Here is a 7,500-nt window from a genome sequence, read left to right as displayed (position 1 = left end):
AGCCTCGGGGTAGACCTGGTCTTCCGGGCGCCGGGGTAGACCTGGTGCACGGAAGCCTCGGGGTAGACCTGGTCTTCCGGGCGCCGGGGTAGACCTGGTCTTCCGGGAGCCGGGGTAGACCTGGAATTCCGGGCGCCGGGGTAGGCCTGTTCTCCTGGAGCCGGGGTAGACCTGGTCTTCCGGGAGCCGGGGTAGACCTGGAATTCCGGGCGCCGGGGTAGGCCTGTTCCCCTGGAGCCGGGGTAGACCTGGTGTTCCGGGAGCCGGGGTAGACCTGGTGCACGGAAGCCTCGGGGTAGACCTGGTCTTCCGGGAGCCGGGGTAGACCTGTCGTCCTACTCCGGGCCCGGCCTCCGGCCGCCCGGCTGCTGCGGCAGACCTGTCGCCCTGGTGTCCCGGGCGGACCTGCTGTCCCGCGCACGACCCACCCTCCGGCCGCCCGGCGCCGGTCTAGAGAGGGAAGGAGCCGGCCGTTGGGAGCCGGCAGCGCTCCCGCCTCCTCCGTGCCCAAAGCGACAGCGGCCCGGCTCCTGCCTCCGTCTCCGGATCCCTCACTGCCTTCAGCCGCTCGACCCCCCTCCCCCCCACCCCGCTGCCGTCCTGCCCCGGGCTCGGACGGGGCCAGGCCGGGCTGGAGCGTCAAGGAAAGAAGGCCGTCAAAGCAGAAGGCTGGGCGAGAGCCGAAGAGAAGGCTTCTCGGCAAAGGGGCCGCCTCTGCCGCGGGCCCCGGCCCTGCTGGCCGAAGGACCCGCCTTCCTCGGTGTCGGCCCGCTCCTGGCCCTCCCGCCGCTGCGGGTGTGCGAACCGGCCGAGGAGAGAGCGGGCGGGGGACGGCGACGGGGGTGGGGAAAGTAGTCTGCGAGCGGCGCCGGGGAGTCTGATGGGGCAGGGCGGGGCGCCCCCAACCGTCGATGGGCGGAGGCGGGGAAAGTCTTCAGGCGGGGCGCCCCCAACCGTCGATGGGCGGGCTCTGAGGGGGCGGCGTCGGATTGCGAGTGTGTGGAGCCGGCGTGTGTGTCACCGTGCCCCTCTCTCTCTGTCTCTCTCTCCCTCCCTTCCCCCCCCCGCCCCCCCGTCCCTCCCTCCCTCCCTCGCTTCCCTTGCGCGCTGGCCCCACTGAAATTCCGTTCGGCCGGGTAGGGCTGCGCGGCACCCCGGGCGGAGGGGGCTGCTGACGCTGCTTCGACGGCAGGCTGACGCAGGCTGCCTGTCAGCTTCGTCTGGGATCGCTCTGGGTACCAGAGGGAAAGAAATAAAGTTCGCCAAGAAAATTCCTTTTCCGGATCAGTTTCTTGCGCCGAGGGAACAGAAGAGTCGTTCTCTTCGAGAAGGGAGGAAAGGGGAAGCGCGGGAAATGAAACCCGAACCCCAAACCAGACCAAGGGGAACCAAGCCACAAAAAACAAAGGGATAACCCCGTAACTCCTAAAACAAACCCAGAAAACTCGAACCAAAAGTCCCGCAACGCACATTCCCCCACCCCCCACAAAAACCCACACCGAGCCCCCCCGCTCGCGCCCGCCCCCCCCACCCCCACCAGGCAAAAAAAGGTAAAGCCGGCCATTGAGAAACGCTCTACTACCCGGGTATGGGGAAATACCTCTTGCCATGGCCCCGGAATAGACTTTTCCTCCGGGCGCCGGGGTAGACCCGTTGTCCGGCCCCCCGGGCTACACCTGGTATCCCGGAGCCGGGGTAGACCTTGTACCCGGCGGCCGGGGTAGACCTGGTATCCCGGAGACGGGGTAGACCTTGTACCCGGCGGCCGGGGTAGACCTGGTATCCCGGAGACGGGGTAGACCTTGTACCCGGCGGCCGGGGTAGACCTGGTATCCAGGAGCCGGGGTAGACCTTGTACCCGGCGGCCGGGGTAGACCTGGTATCCAGGAGACGTGGTATACCTTGTACCCGGCGGCCGGGGTAGACCTGGTATCCCGGAGCCGGGGTAGACCTTGTACCCGGCGGCCGGGGTAGACCTGGTATCCAGGAGCCGGGGTAGACCTTGTACCCGGCGGCCGGGGTAGACCTGGTATCCAGGAGACGGGGTAGACCTTGTACCCGGCGGCCGGGGTAGACCTGGTATCCAGGAGCCGGGGTAGACCTTGTACCCGGCGGCCGGGGTAGACCTGGTATCCCGGAGCCGGGGTAGACCTTGTACCCGGCGGCCGGGGTAGACCTGGTATCCAGGAACCGGGGTAGACCTTGTACCCGGCGGCCGGGGTAGACCTGGTATCCCGGAGACGGGGTAGACCTTGTACCCGGCGGCCGGGGTAGACCTGGTATCCCGGAGACGGGGTAGACCTTGTACCCGGCGGCCGGGGTAGACCTGGTATCCAGGAGCCGGGGTAGACCTTGTACCCGGCGGCCGGGGTAGACCTGGTATCCAGGAGACGTGGTATACCTTGTACCCGGCGGCCGGGGTAGACCTGGTATCCCGGAGCCGGGGTAGACCTTGTACCCGGCGGCCGGGGTAGACCTGGTATCCAGGAGCCGGGGTAGACCTTGTACCCGGCGGCCGGGGCAGACCTGGTATCCAGGAGCCGGGGTAGACCTTGTACCCGGCGGCCGGGGTAGACCTGGTATCCAGGAGCCGGGGTAGACCTTGTACCCGGCGGCCGGGGTAGACCTGGTATCCAGGAGCCGGGGTAGACCTTGTACCCGGCGGCCGGGGTAGACCTGGTATCCCGGAGACGGGGTACACCTTGTACCCGGCGGCCGGGGTAGACCTGGTATCCCGGAGACGGGGTAGACCTTGTACCCGGCGGCCGGGGTAGACCTGGTATCCCGGAGACGGGGTAGACCTTGTACCCGGCGGCCGGGGTAGACCTGGTATCCAGGAGACGGGGTAGACCTTGTACCCGGCGGCCGGGGTAGACCTGGTATCCCGGAGACGGGGTAGACCTTGTACCCGGCGGCCGGGGTAGACCTGGTATCCCGGAGCCGGGGTAGACCTTGTACCCGGCGGCCGGGGTAGACCTGGTATCCCGGAGCCGGGGTAGACCTTGTACCCGGCGGCCGGGGTAGACCTGGTATCCCGTAGACGGGGTAGACCTTGTACCCGGCGGCCGGAGTAGACCTGGTATCCAGGAGCCGGGGTAGACCTTGTACCCGGCGGCCGGGGTAGACCTGGTATCCAGGAGGCGGGGTAGACCTTGTACCCGGCGGCCGGGGTAGACCTGGTATCCAGGAGACGGGGTAGACCTTGTACCCGGCGGCCGGGGTAGACCTGGTATCCAGGAGACGGGGTAGACCTTGTACCCGGCGGCCGGGGTAGACCTGGTATCCCGGAGACGGGGTAGACCTTGTACCCGGCGGCCGGGGTAGACCTGGTATCCAGGAGCCGGGGTAGACCTTGTACCCGGCGGCCGGGGTAGACCTGGTATCCAGGAGACGGGGTAGACCTTGTACCCGGCGGCCGGGGTAGACCTGGTATCCAGGAGACGGGGTAGACCTTGTACCCGGCGGCCGGGGTAGACCTGGTATCCCGGAGCCGGGGTAGACCTTGTACCCGGCGGCCGGGGTAGCCCTGGTATCCCGGAGACGGGGTAGACCTTGTACCCGGCGGCCGGGGTAGACCTGGTATCCCGGAGCCGGGGTAGACCTTGTACCCGGCGGCCGGGGTAGACCTGGTATCCCGGAGACGGGGTAGACCTTGTACCCGGCGGCCGGGGTAGACCTGGTATCCCGGAGCCGGGGTAGACCTTGTACCCGGCGGCCGGGGTAGACCTGGTATCCCGGAGACGGGGTAGACCTTGTACCCGGCGGCCGGGGTAGACCTGGTACCCCGGAGACGGGGTAGACCTTGTACCCGGCGGCCGGGGTAGACCTGGTATCCAGGAGACGGGGTAGACCTTGTACCCGGCGGCCGGGGTAGACCTGGTATCCCGGAGCCGGGGTAGACCTTGTACCCGGCGGCCGGGGTAGACCTTGTACCCGGCGGCCGGGGTAGACCTGGTATCCCGGAGACGGGGTAGACCTTGTACCCGGCGGCCGTGGTAGACCTGGTATCCAGGAGACGGGGTAGACCTTGTACCCGGCGGCCGGGGTAGACCTGGTATCCCGGAGCCGGGGTAGACCTTGTACCCGGCGGCCGGGGTAGACCTGGTATCCCGGAGCCGGGGTAGACCTTGTACCCGGCGGCCGGGGTAGACCTGGTATCCCGGAGCCGGGGTAGACCTTGTACCCGGCGGCCGGGGTAGACCTGGTATCCCGGAGACGGGGTAGACCTTGTACCCGGCGGCCGGGGTAGACCTGGTATCCAGGAGCCGGGGTAGACCTTGTACCCGGCGGCCGGGGTAGACCTGGTATCCAGGAGCCGGGGTAGACCTTGTACCCGGCGGCCGGGGTAGACCTGGTATCCAGGAGACGGGGTAGACCTTGTACCCGGCGGCCGGGGTAGACCTGGTATCCCGGAGACGGGGTAGACCTTGTACCCGGCGGCCGGGGTAGACCTGGTATCCCGGAGCCGGGGTAGACCTTGTACCCGGCGGCCGGGGTAGACCTGGTATCCAGGAGCCGGGGTAGACCTTGTACCCGGCGGCCGGGGTAGACCTGGTATCCCGGAGACGGGGTAGACCTTGTACCCGGCGGCCGGGGTAGACCTGGTATCCCGGAGACGGGGTAGACCTTGTACCCGGCGGCCGGGGTAGACCTGGTATCCCGGAGCCGGGGTAGACCTGGTCTCCGTCCGCCCGGGTAGACCTGGTGTCGCGGCCGCCTGCGGAAGTTCACCAAGGGGTCGCTGTTCCAGGCTGCCTCCGGCTATGTCGACGTAGCGGTCGGCCTGCGCTGGCGCACCCTCCCGGTCGACTTCCACTCGTCTCCTTGGAGGCGTCGGCGGCCTTGGACTTATCTTTCCGTATATTGGGAGCGAGGTGACGGGCCGCGTCCCCGCAGGTTTCCAGGGTGCCTGCGTCGCAAGGCGGAGGATAGGGCGGCCGCGCCGCGCGGTCGTCGGGGCAGAGCGAGTGCCGCCTAGGCCGGGTGAGCCGCGTGGCTTGGTCCCGGTTCCCGTCCTGCCCAGGGCGCTCTTTCGGGGGGAGAGCTGCCCGAGAAGCCAGAGAGAAGAGAATGGGCAGTGTGAAGGGCCACCAGAGAGAGAGCCGAGAGCCGAGAGAGACGGCCCGAAAGACCGTGTCGAGAAGCCGCTCGCTGGCCGCAGCGAGGCGGTGAGAAGCCCCGCGTGTGTGTTGCTCCGCTCCGGTCGGCTGCCGTGCCGGCCCGGTTGAAGGGGGGGCGGCCCCCCTGGGACGATCGGTGGCAGGTGAGGCGGCGGCGCCTCGTCCCTTTTCCGCCTGGCCTTAAGCCGGGGCCCGCTCCGGCAGGCATTTTTCCGGCAGCCGGTCCGGTGGCAGTGGCCGGCAGCCGGGGGTCGACGCGGCCGGGCTTTTTTTTTCCCCGGCCCTCGCCCGAGAGCCTCCTCCCCGAGCAAGGCCCGGCCAGCCCGCCGCGGTGGCGGCGCCCGGTTCCCCCGCTCCCGACCTGTTTGCCAGCGTGTCCGTGTCGGAAGGGCAGCGGTGGGGCGCGCGGCCTGGCCTCGGCATTCGCCGCGTGGCCGGAGGGGCTCGGTGACGGCGGTCGCCCGATGAGCCGTGGAGCCGGGGTGGCGGCACCCCGTCCCACCGGCGCGTGCTGTTGAAGTCACCCCCTTCCTCGGCCTTAAGCCGGGGACCCGCCTTGCGGGCGGGCTGTTTTTTTCGCGGGCAGAGAGGGGCCGGCCGCGGTGGCCGGCCCGCCCTAGCACGGACCGAAGCCCCCGGCAGAGAGCAACCCCCGGAAGGTCGCGGGCGAGGCGGCGGCGCCTCGCCCTTCCTCGGTCGTGGCGACCGAGCCCGCTTCTGCCCCGGGTGGTCCGTTGCTATTTTTTCAAGGGCGTGTGCGGGTGCTGTGGGGGGCCCCGCCCGCCCGGCCTCCGATGGCCTTTTCCTCTCGCGGCCCTAAGCCGCGGCACCGAGAAGCGTGCGGGCCCACGAAAGCCGAGGTTGTGTGGAGCCGGGGGGCCGAGCGAGCCCCGAGCCGAGCGATGCCGGTGGGTTTCGAAGGGGGGGGGGCAGCGAGAAGGCGGCGCGCGCCTCGCCCCCCCCCGGGCCCCCGGCGCCCGTGGTTAGCACGGGTCCTTGTGGGCCGCGCACGCCATGTGCCTTTTTTTTTTTTTTTTTTTTTTCCGTTGATCGGTGCCGTACCCCGGCTTTTCCGAAGGGGAGAGAAAGAGAGGCCGAGAGAGAGAGAGAGAGAGAGAGCGCGCCAGCCGCGGGGCGGGCGAAAGCCGGTGGCACCTTTCTCGAACGCTCGGACGGGTTCCCTGGGCAGAAAAGGGTGAAGGCCATCCCCACCCCGGCCCGGCGGTCCCGTCCTTCCGTCGTCCGGCCAGGAGAGCCGTTGTCCGCGGGCGGGTGGCGGCACCCCCCCGGTCTACCCTGTGCCGGGACCGATCCGCGAGCGGATCGGTCCGGGGACGCGTGTCCCCGCTCGCACGCGCGCGGAGCCCCCAAGCCCGTCCGCTCTCGGCCCAGCCGCACCCGTGGCGGCGCCGGCCGGTGGGGCGTGCGCCTTGGTGGGCTGCCGTGGGGCCGTGGTGTGCGTTGCACGCTTTCGGCCGGGCGGTTCCGCGGCTGCTGGGGCTTTGCCTCTGCGCTCCGCTGCCTCCTCTGCCCTCGTGCAGCCGCGTCCGCCCCGATCGATGAGGCTTTTCGGGTCGCGTCGGAGAGGGCCCCCGGCCGGCCGGGCTTTCTTCCGGGGCTTCTCTGTCATGGGGAAGCCCACGGCGGGGGTCCGGTGTTCGGGCCGGGCGGTCTCTTCTCCGATTCGCTCCCCGTCGCAGGCGAGGTGTCGCCCCTCCCGCTGCCGAGGAAGGGCGTCTTGACCGTCCCAGCTGTGTGATGGCCGCGTGGCCCCGCGAGCCTACAGGTGTCCTTCGAAAGCACGCGAGGTTTGCCGGTGCCGGCCTTTGGTCCCGGTTTAGCGCCCCGTGGGTGCCGGCCGCGAGCAGCGCCGGGCGGCGGTGCGGCTGGAGCCGAGCCGCGAGGAGGCGAAAAGTCGCCGTGTCGAAGCGCAAAGGAAAGGCGAAAGCCCGATATGAGAGAGAGAGAGAGAGAGGGGTGTGCGCGGCCGGGGGAAAAGAGCCCGAGCCGCCCGTGCGCGCGCGGGCGCGCACCGCACGGCGCTCCTTTGCCGTTCCGCCGCCTGCTGCAGAGCGAGCCGCCCCGGCTCGAAGGGGCCCCGGTGTCCGGGCCGCGCCCGCCTCGTCGGGTCGCTGTCTCCTCTAGCACGTCCGGTTGCTTTCCGTGTGGCCCGGTGGGGGGACGCGCCGCGGCGGGTTTCGCTCTCCCGAGCGGCCCCGCTCGGCCCAACCTCGCCGGCGGCCGGTCGCTCGCCCGCGACCGGTCGGCGGGCGGGGGGCGTCGGCCTCGGGGGCGGGTCAGCCCCGGCCGAGCCTCCGTCCCCGCGAGCCACGCGCGTTCGACTATTTGAGCGCGAGGCCGAGTCTCGAGAAAACGGGTC

The sequence above is a fragment of the Lonchura striata genome, chromosome 21, assembly GCF_046129695.1.
Source record: "Lonchura striata isolate bLonStr1 chromosome 21, bLonStr1.mat, whole genome shotgun sequence".
Classification (NCBI taxonomy): domain Eukaryota; kingdom Metazoa; phylum Chordata; class Aves; order Passeriformes; family Estrildidae; genus Lonchura; species Lonchura striata.
This window is presented reverse-complemented; position numbering follows the sequence as displayed.